Raw genomic sequence first — 15,040 nt, 5'->3', positions numbered from 1 at the left:
AGACTAGGAATGACGTCCCCTGTAGAGAGACAGTATCGGGATGTGCCAATCGGACTGCGAGGGAATATTGCAGTAGCGCCCATACCGCGCAACATGCATCCAGTACACCATGCAGGCAGGAGAGAGGCAAGAACTCGTGCAATCGGAAAGGCCAACGACAACAGGGACCGCACGGTCTACACTGATGCGGCAGACTACGTCAGAAGGGGATCGATGACTGCCGTTGTGACAACCGCAACGTCGCATATTACCAGCATCACGCTTCCCTGCACGACCACTGACCAAGCAGGAGAGACTGCCATTGCCCTGGCCATCTCTTAGACGACCGCAGATGCAGTTATAACAGATTCGCAACAGGCATGCCGAAATTACCTGTCTTAAACATTCTTCTCCAATGTCCGCTTCACCGACGAGTGAAAAGTCGACCGTTACATAAAGGCCTATAGGCATGTAACCCACGTTCTCCCGGAACTAAAGTTATGCCGATCGCCTATGCGAATAATACACTTTTAGTGTGTAGACATTTCTGCAAGAATGCACGCGCAAATACTGGCAAACCACTCCGTTGGGACGGCACTTACTAATTTTTTATACATTACGACTTTTTGCTGCTTAGTTTACTCTTACTTCAGTATTGAGGCAAGTCGGAAGGGAGCAGTATAGAACCGTGAATTTGATGATAATGGTGATGCTGATGATGATGACGATGATCACGCCTTAAAATGTTTGGAGCGCACCGACAAGGGGGAATTGCGCAGAGCTAAAACACCTACTGTGCTTCAATTGAATCCGATACGCAAACGTTAACTTGTACGTAAGAACATAATAGGAAATCGAAATTAAAGACGCAGCAACGTAATTAACAACGACAGTGATCACCCAATAGTTATGGCATCCTCAGCAGCTGAACCGGACTGTCCCAGAAAAACGAGCCTGACTACGCTTATAGATATGTCCCTTTACATGCGCCTGATTTGTGGCCCCAGAAGAGAGAATAAGTGTGAACAAAAAGTTACCGAAAACTCTTACGCTTTCTCCTTTGACATCGCTGGCTCTTACAGGGACGATGTCGGCTGTTCAGCCTGCTGTCAGGATGCTCCACCGGAAGAACGTTATGCTGCGTTGAAGACAGCATGATAACCGGCAAAGAGGGAAACTAAACCACTACAAACACTGGCTGGTGATTGTATATTACAGAGAAGCTGTATACGGCTAAAGTTCCGTGTATTTTCAAAGGAAAAGCTTTTTTAGGGGGACCAATGGCGTCCTGCCAAACTTATGCACTTCCCCGTAGACTGGTTGATCGAGCAAAAATCTAGGGGCGAAGCGTATGCTCGGAGCCTTGGCGTTTTTGCCAACGGAGATGAAACCGTTGGGGGTAGAGGTATACAGCTTTGCAGTAAAGGCCTCTTGTCTTTGAAGCACGAAGCTGTCTAGCGCGAGGCGTAAACGAGTGTCCTGGTGTTTTCTTTTAGGACGCGTTACGAAGCGCTCCAACGCGAGGCGTAGACGAGTGTCCCGGTGTTTTTTCTAGGTCGCGTTACGTTCTAGCGCGAGGCGTTTCCCGGTGTTTTACTACCGTGACTACATGAAACGACGACTACGATGACGATAGGAGACGCCAACAGCCCAAGCCCCTAAGGGGCTTCGCCCCTAAAACACTTCCTGTGGTCGGAATCGAACCTGCGTCCCTCGCGTTAAGATCGAAGCCGACGTCAATCCGACTGCGTCAATCCGACATTTTATTGTGCGTCAGTCCGACATGGTTGAATCAGCCTGGATTTTTGACCTTCGATCACTCACGTTGCATGAGCGAAAGCTTCGCGTTTTAATCACCTTTCTTTTAAAGGGGCCATGCAGACACAATACAAGTTGGTTTTATTCGAAAGGTTTGGTGTTTTACAGTGCCCCCAGCGCTTGTCCGGGGGCAAGAGATGCTTTATTCACTAATAAATCAAGTTAAAATTTTGATTCTCCCGCCAAATCGTGTTTCGTGACGTCTGCGATGGGGTAACCAGGACAGGTCTTGAAGCGAATGTTAGTGTGCTGATTAGCCTGCAGTGGACTGCGGATCGCCTTCTTTACCGTCAGTCCTCCTAGATGGCGTCACCATACTGAGCAGGACCTCTGCGCGCCTTTAGTTTGTTTCTGACCGTACTTGCACATGGCTTGTTTCTCACGGTAGGTAGCAATCGTTTCGTGAAACATGGGGTATTCTCGACAAACAGGGTCAAGTAAGACATGTCGCTAACGCCACTCGGCCTGTGAGGCAACTCCAAAGCGGCAGACTGCTGTCCAGCTATAACAACCATAGTGTGCGCAGTACCGACAGCAGTACGCACTGGTATGACTATGTTTACGTGTACTTTCGTAACCTCCATTGTTTCCCTTACCATTCTTACTGCTATAAAGTGAAAATACATTAAATTTAAGCGAAAATAGCTCGATCTGCCCCGCCTAACTTGCGTTTGCTTTTGCCGGGCTGAGCCAATCGCGCAGCTCGGTACATATGACATCATAGGTTCTTTGCGGAAAATGAGCGAGTGGGTCGCATGACCATTCCCTTTTTAAATGCAGAGCATTTCTTTAACTCACATGTAGCGTCCGCCGTGCGTCCGCAACAGCTCAGCGCGCAGGCGCGCCCTCTCCCCCACTCCTCCTCTCCCGCATCACGCTACCCTCCTCGCTCTCAACAACAGGTCCGCACCCCTCCCCCTACACTATATAAAAAAATAATACTTACCGGCGCCTGGTTTCGATCCCACGACCCTGCGGGCGGAACGCAAGGTACATGGTGCTCTACCCACTGCGCCACAAAGCCGACACAGAATGGAAGGCTACGAACGCGCCTTATATCCTTGACTCATTCAAACTACGTCAAGAAGCTGCTGATACAACGCATTCACTACCTGTGGGCGGAACGCGAGGTACATGGTGCTCTTCCCACTGCGCCACAAAACCGACACCGAATGAAAGGCTACGAACGCGCCTTATATCCTTGACTCATTCAAACTACGTCAAGAAGCTGCTGATACAACGCATTCACTACCACCAACTCCCCAAACACTTAACGTTAACGCAACACACCCACTCCCTATGCGACGCATTTACTCGAGTCCCCCTCGCGGGGAGATGGGCCCTTTTTCGTAATTATATAGCTTATTTGAGCGAAGTGTGCGTTAGACTAAGTGGTGTCAGTATAATTCTACCGTGGCAATCTTTCGAATGAACCGAACTTGTGCTTTGTCGGCATGGCCCCTTTAAGAAAGGGGCTTTGATTTTTAGGGGCTCGGGCTGTCGTCGTCATAACCATCGTCTCTGTAGTCCCGTTACTAAAGCACCGGGACACTCGCTTACGCCTCGCGCTAGAGCGTAATGCGTACTAAAAAAACACCGGGACACTCGTTTACGCCTCGCGCTGGAACGCTTCGTGATGCAAATACGTGAGACCTTTACAACAAAGCTGTATACCTTTACCCCCCAACGGTTTCATTTCCGTTGTCAAAAACAGCAGGGCGCCAAGAATACATACACTGCATGCTTCGCCCCTGCCCAGGTTTCAGGTTAGGCAAGATGACCTGGGATTTTTTTTTTTTTCAAAGAACACGAAGGAGGGGTGTTTAAGGTTGTAAAGACGACCAGAATCACAGGTGTAACCTAGATCCACTAAATAAGCTTTTTTTTAGTGACACTAGTGGGACCCATTCGAGGGTTCAAGTGCACTGGCTCCTGCCTTGGCCTTCTCTATCAGGCCGAGTTGATTATGTAGGGAGGTACTGGGTAGGGCCGCTTCCCATGATTCATTGGTAAAGAGGAGGAGTTGTCGGGTGCCTTCCCCATAGGCGAGGGCACGTTCACATTGCGTGAAACCCTGTTGCTATTCCTCCGCAGAGCTTGCAGTGTTCGTCGAGGTCCTGCAGCGCTTCCTGACGACACCTTGCGCCATCTACTGGTTCGCTTTGAACATTCCAGGTGTTACCATGAGCAACAGTTGAAGCAGCCTGCTGTTCGGCCGGGGTCGTCTCGATGTGCAGTCACTGGTTCTGGCGCTAAGCGATAGGGTACGAGCCGCAGATTACAACAGATTTTTAGTGGGCCACCGAACTGTTTTTATTGTAAGACTATTTCTGGGTCCGTTTCAAGCGTTTTTTTAGTTAGTAACTGTTGTGCGGTATCTTCTAAATCTTCCTGTTGACATTGTCCATCGCACGGTAGTTAAATGCTAACTTTTTTCCCCGCACTTCAAAGGAGCCATACCAGGCGCGCTACGTCTGTGACGTCAGCTGGGTTGATACATCGCGTCCTTTTTGCAGCTAACGGCAGCCGTACATGCGCCTGCGTTCCTTAAATAGAAGCCGTACAACCAACGTCACCTCGATGAGAAGGCCACAACGCACCTTACACCTATCATATTGTCATGTCCATTCCATCTCTGCTTGCAATGCATCGTGAAGATATCTAACGTCACAGAAAATTTGCGAAAAGCGACAGCAAGATGGCCTCCAAATGATGACCTTACAACAATTAGGTTTTCCTTGCTACCTCTGAGGTGTTGGTATAACGCGTATAAATAAACACTGCGCGATATTAGAGTGATCGCTGCCGCTTTCCGGAGTCACGTGACCGCTACGATTGAGCGGCACAATTTGGCTGCGTTCGCGTACACCTTTTTGAGCTGCCCTGCTCTGTAGGAGCAGATACGCATTCTACCGCTGCACTATGCTGGCGGTGCAATATTTGGCGCAGCCGGCATTCTGGTCTCTCTTCGCATGTGCAAAAAAGTAAAAGAGTGTGTGTGCGTGAGTTTTATTTAAGGCATCCATGAAGACAAAATACTACGTTGTTGAATTTGGAACAACTAGCCTTGTTGGATAGCTCACTCAGCTCTGTTCCAGCAGTGAAAGACGTTTTTTTAATCAAAAAACTAAAAAAAACACGGAAAACTTTCAAATTTCACGCCGCAGTGACGTAATTGGGGCGGGGGTGACGTATTATGGGCCGACCCTAAAAGCGTGTTTATCAGCGTTTCAACTGCACGTCGCATTCGAGCGATACGATCAAACAGGGCTTCTAGTTCCAATCTAGTTCCAAAGGGCCTCAGAACAATCGCACAGTCATGTTTCTTGACGGTGGCTTAGGCTGCGCCCCCACTCATTCGGAAGTGCAGCAGACCTGCTCACGCCTCACCGAGGCACTTCTTCCTTCAATCATGGCAGAACTTGTGGCCATCCGGGATGGCCGGGCTATCCTCTTTGGAGCCTCGCCTACGCATAAACACACCGTCCTGCCTTCATCTGTACACAGACTCCACACAGGCAGTTCGGGAACTCCGACGCGTCTCCAAGTCGCTCGACTTGACCTGCGATGTGCATCGCATTGTGAACTCATTTCCTTTCCCCGTGCGAGTTATGTGGACTAGACGTTCGACGCCTGCCCACACCGACGCTTACGCGGCGTGCCATCCCCAGAGGGTGACCAGGCCGGCTACCCCTGCTCCAGTTGTCGGAGAGTGACACCCTCATCATTCACAACGAGTCTCTCCGGCGCCCCACGCGCGCCCTTCTTCCCCCGCGTGGGTCGGACCCAACGTTACTAGATAGATAAAATAATCTAGTAACGTTGGGTCGGACCTTCCTGGCGGTTTAACCCGCCGCGAGGAGGTGGCGCTTCGGAGAATCCGCGTGGGCGCAGCTTGCACCCCGGCGATAAAGGCCTCATGGAGGCCGCGAGTTCCCCCCAAACATGCTCCTTCTGTAAAGCCCCTGCCACTGAAGCGACCCTGGACCACCTCCTGGGGACATGCCCAAGTCTCCAGGCAGCAGAAGTTCGTCACATGAGGGCCCTTGGGGACCACCCAGGGCGACCATCTGACCTTCACCGCTGGATGCACGGTCCCCAATACCGGCCCCTCCTGGACTTCATTGAGGTGACGGGACTACTTGAATACATTTAGTTTATGCCAAAGGGAGTACTTGCGTGATAAAAAATTGAGCCCTTAGACGGCTTCGTTGCCATCTTCGCGGACACTCCGTCATGCTAAGCCCGGTTCCAATTGGAACGAAGCCGTCAACGAAGACTGCTTCGCAGAGACAGCATCGAAGTCAGCAACGAGGCGTGGCTACTTTTTTTGTATACGCTAAAAAGTGACGCCAGCGCCACCGTTTTGCGTAATATAATGTTGCTACAAACTAACTTGTTCTTCTATTTAAATATTTCCCATAATTTAATAGTGGTTAAGACGCTGTTTTTACTTTTTAAATCACGTAATGTTTATATTAATAACGGTAACATTGCTTACGAAACCTTCGGCTTGCGGTTGTCGAGATGTCTGCTACGAGGTTGTCGTCTGCGTTGGTGACCGCAGCGCCGTTCCCATTCTTCTTCCTTTAGACGTCTAACTAGACTGCTCCGTAAGCTGTAGTAGACCAAGCTGTCCGCTAATTGGAACGCAGCCTTAGATCGGCGGCCGCCCATCACGCCGACTAGATCAAGTGACGTCATAGAAAAATCGCCCGAAAGTGGCTGCGGGGTCGCCACTGCTTCCCCTGTTAAAGCGAGGCTTTCCATGCCTCCCTGATGGTGTCGTTCATCGCGCAAGGCGCACAGCAGGAAAGACAACTTTACACAGTGGGTTTTACAAAATGACGATGATGGCAAGCGAACGCACTCCAAGCGCGTCAAAGAAAAAATGGGCTGCGTATCTGCTCCTTTCGTTGCAAATGTCGACATTTGCCAAGGAAATGCCTCCCTCAGCTCACCTGTCATGCTGTTCCTCTCCCGTCGCGCTCATCCCGAAATGAACACGCTAGAGGTTTGCTCGAGTCAATTTAAATTTACCGCGTTCCACTGTTCCAGGTCGCGTGCCTCGATGCCAGCGCTGCCGTACGGCGGAGGAGCGCGTGAATCTAGGCACCCTACTTAAACGTTTACAGAACCACGTTGCCCTTCTCCACGGGCGTTCCAAGCGAAAAATGAGCCTATCTAGTGGAACCTTTCGTAACTGTTGCCGCTTGATTTCTTAAAATGCCGCCAGAAGCTCTATATACTGGCGCGGGCGACAGTAGCCGACGGAGTGATTTTTTTTCTGCAGTGGATGTAGTATTTCATTTTCAAAAATCAAGCATCCATGAATTATTTATAACGGAACATTGCAAATATCATTGATGTATTGATTTTCTCCCTCATGTTTGCGTAATGCCTTCCTTGTTCTTGTTCAGCAATGTTGACAACTATGAACAGTGACACCGGACTTAGACGTTTAGATTTGGCTGTGGGTATATAAGCCTATTGTGCAGCGTGTGCTACACTTTGGCCGGGTGGCTGAATCGAGTCACAGACAGACAGACAGACAGACAGACAGACCAAACTTTCCGCATTTAAGTCGCCCAAAAAAGGCTATCGTCTTTAAAAACGTTGAACGTGGTCGGAATAGAACCTGTGCCCCTCGTGTTATGAAGCCGACTTCTATCCGATTGCGTCATACCGATACGGTCGGAGAAGTTTGGACCGGTTTCATGGGGAAAAGTTTCGCATTTTGGGCGTCTTTTTCTTGAAAAAGGGGACTTTGATTGTTTTGTTTAATATCTCCACTGTTTGTTCGATGTTCGCGATAAAATTTGCATCGTGGTTATCGGGACAAAGAAGTCTTCTTAACGAACTGAATTTCTATTTTGTCTTTAGGGCCCCTTCAAAGAACGACCGTTTAACCAACCCTTGTTTAACTAAAGACTTGGAGCCTGTATTGGCGCTGGAAGTAAATAGTAGGCCAATACGGCGAGGGTGTTGCATTTGCGCACCCGCGCTTCCTCGTCGTGCATGCGCTACTTGGATAGCTTTCTTTACGTCGATAGCTTTCTTTTTGTTTACGAAAGGTTACAGAGTATCGGCACTCTTTATCGGCAATCACTGGTCAAATCGCATCCCGTGACATTTGTTTACACCGCCGCCATTTTGTTGTTTATGCTTCTTAGTCCATCAACTGTGGTAATCCTATCTTTCCCTCCTTGCTCTGCGGCTGCGCGCGACTCACGTCGTTCCGAACGTGAATCAAAGATAACGCGGGTAACGGCATGGCAGCTGCAAAAGGGTGTCCGAAGATGCCGTTTTTCTGCGTCTTCGGCAGTGTTGTTTCCAAATGGCATCGTCAAAGTTAGCGGTGAGGCCGCAGAAGCGGCAGTCTGGCAACGCTGATAAACACCAACATGGCCGCCGTTGTTCACTTGCCTGCCGAAGTGACGGTACTCTATCGTATCTAGTGACACTAGCCGAGACTATTCAGCCGCCAGGACTTATTCGCGCATGAGTCTCTATTGCCAGGAAACGGATGGCGCAAATCCTATCAGCTCCCAAGGAACGTCGACGTACAGCGTCAACCTTGAACGAAAGCTACTATGCTGGTCACAACGTTTCTATTTCGTTGCTGCTTTATAACCGTGCTTGGAGTTCTTCTTTTTTTTTTTTTTTTTCTTTCGTAAAGCTCCGGATCAGAGTTCGCGCTCCCTAAATCCTTGTCCGTGAAATAAAGCTGCCCATACAGTCAGGAAGGCGGCGATGCTCTCCCTGCATTTCACGTTGTTTTGTTTTCTCGGAACACTGACAACACTTCCTGTTCATTTCCGGCCTAAATAATCCCCCATCGTCACCGGACAGATTCCTGGTAGTCTTTAAAAGCTACACGCCTTGTCCTTACAAATACAAGATTATACAAAAATGGAGGAAGCTCACACCAACGCGAAAGATGTGAGAAGGTAGCGAAGCTGTTCGCAACCATCACGGCCATCACGAAGGTATAAGTCTCGCGGGTTCGATTCCCGGCCGCGGCGGCCGCTTTTCTGATGGAGGCGAAAAGCAAAAACGCCCGTGTGTATGAGATTTCGGCGCACGTTAAAGATCCCCAGGTGGTCAAAATTAATCCGGAGCCCTCCACTACGGCGCGCCTCATCGCCTGCGTTGCGTCGGCGCGACAATCAATCAATCAAATCAATCGAGGTTTAAGTCCAGCATTGCAGCGAATTTACTTCTTCGTTGCCCCAACGACCTTTACTACATTATTGTTGCTATAAGTCCGATCTTCTTTCATTATTTTGGAAGTGATAATCAGTGGCCATCACCTTGGAGGGGCGTGCGCTATGACGTGTCTTTCTCGTTCCGAGCAAGTGTTGCCACAATTACGGCGAACGCTGGAGCTTTTGGCCAGTCTTGGCCAATTTCCATAAGTGGTACCCTTCTCTTGACAAACGTGCGCGGGGGACGCGGGGCGGTCGTCGCGATGCACGCACACACGAGCGCTAGGCATTTTCTTGATTTTGATAAATGCCGGGGGAGTGGCTGGAGGCGGGCGCTCACGGGCGCGCGCTCGGCAATTTCTTGGTATTTTTAACCGTGGACACGAAAAAGTGGACGGCTTGACAAACAGCTTCCCTGTTAAAAATAGCACGCCTGACAACCACAGCTATGCATTTCGACGAATCCGGCACTCCGCCGTACTTTAACATCTAATCTTAAAGCGAAAGCTTTTTTAGTGTGCCCGATGACGTCCTGTCATAAAACTAATGCATTTCCCTATAGACCGGTTGGTTTACCGAAAAGCTGTGGTAAAATCTCCGGACACACGGCGCATGCGTGACACCTGGCTTCCATTGTGTTAAAACGGTCACTTGAAAATCGCGAGAACGGAAAGCTTCTAGATAAGACAATAGACGCATCGATCCCGAAGAAGGAGTACAACAGTATACCTTTATCTTATAATCGAACCACGTGTATCGGTGTACATTCATATCGTTCCTAGATGCATTTACTTCGTGAGCGAAAAATCGTTGCACGGATTCGTGCTTCTTTTGCGATTTGGGCACTTGTAAGGTTTGACGGTCGATTGGACGCACTTTCCTTGGATTAGATGAAGCTCTCGCGCTTCTCTTAACTTTCTTTCTTTAAGAAAGGATGGTAAATTTTTCGTCCCATTCTTGTACACTGTGTGATGATCGCATAAAAAAAGCCCCATCGCCGAAACTTATCCTACACTCTAATCCTGGTAACCCATAATGTAACTTCTAAACGGAAGTAACCTATAAAATAAAGGTTACAATGAATCCATTTTGATGTTTTCTTTATCCCAGTCCATTCTAAGGGTTACAAGCGTGAAGATGAAAGCGGTTTATAGGTTACATTAATGATTTATAGGTTACATCAACAAAATCTGACATGTAACCTCTACGTTGTAACCTATAAAACGCCCTGTAACCTCTAAGAGATGCTCGTCGCACCTTCTCTCCCGGCGGCCGTTGATTTCTCCGTTGCATGACGGGATATAGAGAAATGGCGGCGCCGGCAGGCCCGGTGGCCGCGTCTTCGCGCCACTCGAGCCTTTTAACCGCTGTGATACCCCTACGATGAAGCGAGGATTGCTGTTACAAGACTTATTTGTCGGCGTGAGTCGCGGAGGCTGCGGCGAGCCCATTTGTGACTGGCAGTGCTTCACGGCCCGTTCTTCTACGACCAGCAGCAAGTTCGCATGTTGGACCAATGCCCCCGCGCCAGTGAAAGCGAACTCGGTGAGCATATTCCCGTAACGGTTTCCGTATTTTCATTGGATGTATGTTTTCGCTGGGGGCTTTTCTATTTAAAATTGCAGCATTCGAGAGGGATTTTCGTTACCTGACTGGCTGCTTCGCTGGACGTTTTCTGTTGTCCGCGACGGCAATTGAATGAAATCACGGGCTTGCGTTCGTTGCGTCAGACTAGAGCGGACGATCGCGAAAGCGCAAATAACGGCGCCCGTGACCTGCTTTCTGCTCTGTTTGCGCGCCTTCGTCATGTGTTGAGCGTTTTGTTTACGCTGTTCGCTGCATCGGGCGCACTTGACCAGTTATTGGCCCATGTAATTGTCAGGTAGCTCTGTTTGAATAATTGAAATTTTTCCCATTAAAGTCTTATATTATCGCGCTATTCTCTGGGTATTATCATTTTGTTTCAGTCGTCGGGAAATGTTCATTTTTCTCGCTGCATATATTCGAAATGGTGTCCATTTTATTGGTCTTGTAGTAATATATCCGGATAAACACAAGGTGTGTGCTGCAGAAAAGTAGTCCACTAAATGCTGCCCGAAATTTCTAAACTCACTTTTGTCCAGCACAAGCCTCTTTTTTGTGAAAGTTTGCCTCACGGCACAATAAAAAGTTTTCGTATGTACAACACTCTTCATTTTTTTCATTCTTTTCCTTGAGTGGGTAAATTTGGTGTTAGTCATTTTGAGACAGCGGGCCATTTCCACCATGTTAAGTGGTTTATTATTCTGATTCGCACAAATCAGTCGTTTATTTATTCGCGTGGTATTGCAGGGCAAATGATTGTCTCGCGTGATCCTAGTGTAGTGCAGTAAAGCGACTTTACAAAAATGGTGGTATGTATGAGCCAGCATGCAGGCTGCTTGATTGTTGTTTTTTGATGATACAGAAATTGTGACGAATTACACAGAGACAGGTGCAGGTGTAAAAATGGGTTCTGCACCCTCATCGGATCCTGGTTGTTCAAAAAGTGTGGTTGCATCTGGCTACCTATGCTATGACTTATCGGTACTACTGTTTTTTCTTGCAGGCAGTGTTCCTTGAGCTGACAACCAGGACTCCCCTGCGTATGACACAAGTTGAAATGAAGTCTGATTTCAGCGGAAACAACGGTAGGAAAATGCAATAACTAAAACACATTCATTCCAATATTCTTTGTAAAGATGGCACCCAGGCCTGCACAGACATAAGAATGATTCACTTGTAAAAATGCGAGGCCTTTCTTCAAGTGTTATGATGTTATATTTCGTATCTTATTTTGCCTCATGTTTAGTGACTCTTTCTATCAGTTCGCTACTACATGGACGTTATGAATTCACATAACGATTTCCTCGGCATGGAGCTTTGTAGTGTTTCAGCAACTCTAGCTATTCTATAAGATGCGTGGTTTTGCAGAGCCAACAAGAACTCTTTTTCTAAAATAGCTCTGTAAGAAATCTCCAGTTGTTAGTGAGTGCTTGTGCTGTGTTCTTTTCTTCGTCTTGTCAAGTTTGAGGTGTTCTTTCATTATGAATGTATACCAACTGCCTAGCTCTAAAGCCTATTACATTTTAACCCAAAGAACCCTTCGAGTCATTACAGGTACAGACCTCCTGGGAACGCCACTTAAAGATCGGTGCAAGTTCTATATGTATCATCTCCCACAACACATCTGGACGAAGAAAAAACGTAAGTTGGCGATTCCTTTTTACTGATAGCCGAGGAAGAAACCACCGATAAGAACACTTTACTTAAATGAAAAACGTTTCGGCTTCCACGTGGGATCCTTGTTCAAAATGAAACTGCCAGTACAAGGGGGGCGGGGGGGGGGGGGGGGGGGGCGGGAGGAGGATGTTTAAGTATAGCCAAAAATGTGACGCAGGTGGCGTCAGCATCGTGAAAGCACGTTTCCTGGGTTTAGTGCGACGTTCGCTCTGTTGCGTGTACTAGCGATTCCACATGAAGGCGCGGAAACGTTTTTGTTTTCTTTTTTGCAAATGTATGTCAGTTTATCTCGTAGCCCAAAGTTTCTGCCTGTTCTGGGTGAGCATGCAGGAACATTTCGCGATATATACTGGAACACGGCACGATTAAAATTCGGGAAGGTTGGACAGTATGACTAGTGGCTTCGCGTTGTTCTGAACAATGCGGCCAAATTACTCTGTAACGACTACTGAAATGATGTGAAATTATTAGGAAAGGCCGTAAATCACTCCTCTGGTGTGGCCTTTCATTTCATTCTCTGGTCTCCGTCTTCATTTCCGTGCAATATATTTTTCGTACTTCACATGCCTGTGGTTTGGTGTGAGGGGCTTATGGTTGCACTAGATTTTGTTCTTTTTTTGAAATTTTCTGTAGATTGCTCTTCAAGGTGGGGAAATCCAAGTGACGGCCCCTCACATAAATACCTCCATCTGCGGCAGCAGGGAACAAGATGACCGCGGGAAATCTTCAGCGTGCCTTGATTTTGTGCCTGCTTGTGTACTACGTATAAATTGCGAAGCTTATCTCTGAATTTTTCCACGCGCCTTTTTTCATGCAGGAAATTATAGATCCCATTTAAAGTTTGTCCAAAAGACAGATTGCAATCGGCCTATGAACTTGTTAGTGCTGCATAAAAAACGATAACTTGGCGTGGGAATCAAAACTCAGTTGGAACTGTAAAGAGGAACCTATAATATTAGACTGAGTGAAACAGAGAATGTAGGGAACATAGCCATAAACACTGCGTTGTATGAAAAAGTGAATTTGTAATAAATGTTCTTTCTACTTTCCCACATTCTGCGTTTTTTCTGTGGGGAACCATGACAAGAACGCTGTACTGGGAAAGTGCACCCCTGAGAACCATCTTATAAATGTAGCTCAAACTCGAATTCGTCTGAAATTGTTCAATGGCAGTATCCAAACAATTTGAAATGCTTTGCATACATCCGTGCAAATATTGAGGTAAAGAATTTGTATATTTGGCCATGTTTGTGAAGCTGTTCACGCAACATTTATTAAATAGGTTTAATAAGGATATATGAATAAACCGAATTTTACCTGGAAGTCTAAAGCAACATAGGAAACACCAATTCGCACAGGAATCCGCACTCGTCTAATACTCATTAAGGAACGATAATAACGTTGGGGTGGTTCGCAGCTTTGCTTTTTAATAAATAGTCCACAGGTGTTTCATAATAATAAATGTGAATGTTCAAAACTACTGATGCCAAACTTCTGGAAATGTGCTCCTGTTAAATGCGCAAATATGTGTGCATGTACCGCAATTCTCTTTTGATAATCATGGCCTAGGTTGTCAGACAAGAATTTTTGGCTTAAGGCTATGTTATCATAACTTTGGCGTCCTTTTGAAGTATGCTATCAAGTGCATGTTTCCACTCAAGCCTGGTTTCACTAAAGTCTAATATTGTTTAACTAAAGCTCAATTTACCAAAAGACCTATCATGCATGTTTGAAATTGATACTGGTTTCTTAAATGGCACAGAGCTGATGCAAACATCAAATTTAGTTATGCCTGTTTATAAGACTTAAGCGTTGCCAATACTCACGAAGATTTTTGGGTGACAACCTGGGTAACGATTATCGAACAAGTATTGCAATGCATATATATTAAGACAACATTTTCAAGCTTTTTGGCACTGCTGTTTTAGGAATTATAAAATTAACTTCTCTTGTAGCCCCAGCCGTGTGGCCGGTAGTTTATTCAAGGGACGAAGAAAAGACACCCGACGCAAAAGTTTAGACGGCGCAATGGACAGCATGGCCGCACATATCTTCCACTAACGCAATGTTTGTTTACCACGCGGGAAAGGCGCCTTCGGGGTGTCGCCACAGCGGCACCGGCGAAAGCGCGCCTGGCGCGCAACATCACACCTTCCAATTTTTGTGGCCTTGGACGGCGGTAGATGTAACTTATATAAAGGTATACATGGTGAAAGCTGCAAAGTAACCGATAACTGCGTAACCCTTACGTGTATACGTATACAAAGGTTACGAAGATATAGGTTACATTTGTACCTTATAAATTATAGGTTACAAAAATTCGAAAATGTATACCTCTATTAAGGGTTACCCAGCTTAGAGTGTACACTCTTAGGCAAAAAGGACTAAAAGTTCGTCCTTTCGGGGACTAACGGCCTCTGCCACAATCATTAGTCCCTTTGGGGACTAACTGCGAGGGGACGAACGGTTAGTCCCCCACCCGGATGGTCCGTTCCGATACTCCCCAAGGACGAACTGCGTAGAGTGCAGAAAAAAGAAAAAAAACTTCAGCACCGGCAGGGGTCGAACCCCTGACGCACGGAATTAGACACAAGAAGCCCGACGCGCTATCCGCTAGACCACGTCGCCGGGTGGTTGCAGCGGTAGATAATATTCAAGTCTACAGCGTGTAGTTCTGTGCATAACGCAACAGATCTATTGCAACTGGTGCCCGAATTTCTATCTGTGCAAGCGAACGTGACCGCGTTTCGCGCCTTGCACTTAGCGCTTTGCTA

This window comes from Haemaphysalis longicornis, unplaced genomic scaffold, assembly GCF_048455015.1.
Source record: "Haemaphysalis longicornis isolate Haplotype H1 unplaced genomic scaffold, Haemaphysalis longicornis Haplotype H1 scaffold_5, whole genome shotgun sequence".
NCBI lineage: Eukaryota > Metazoa > Arthropoda > Arachnida > Ixodida > Ixodidae > Haemaphysalis > Haemaphysalis longicornis.
Note: the sequence above shows the minus strand (reverse complement) of the source record.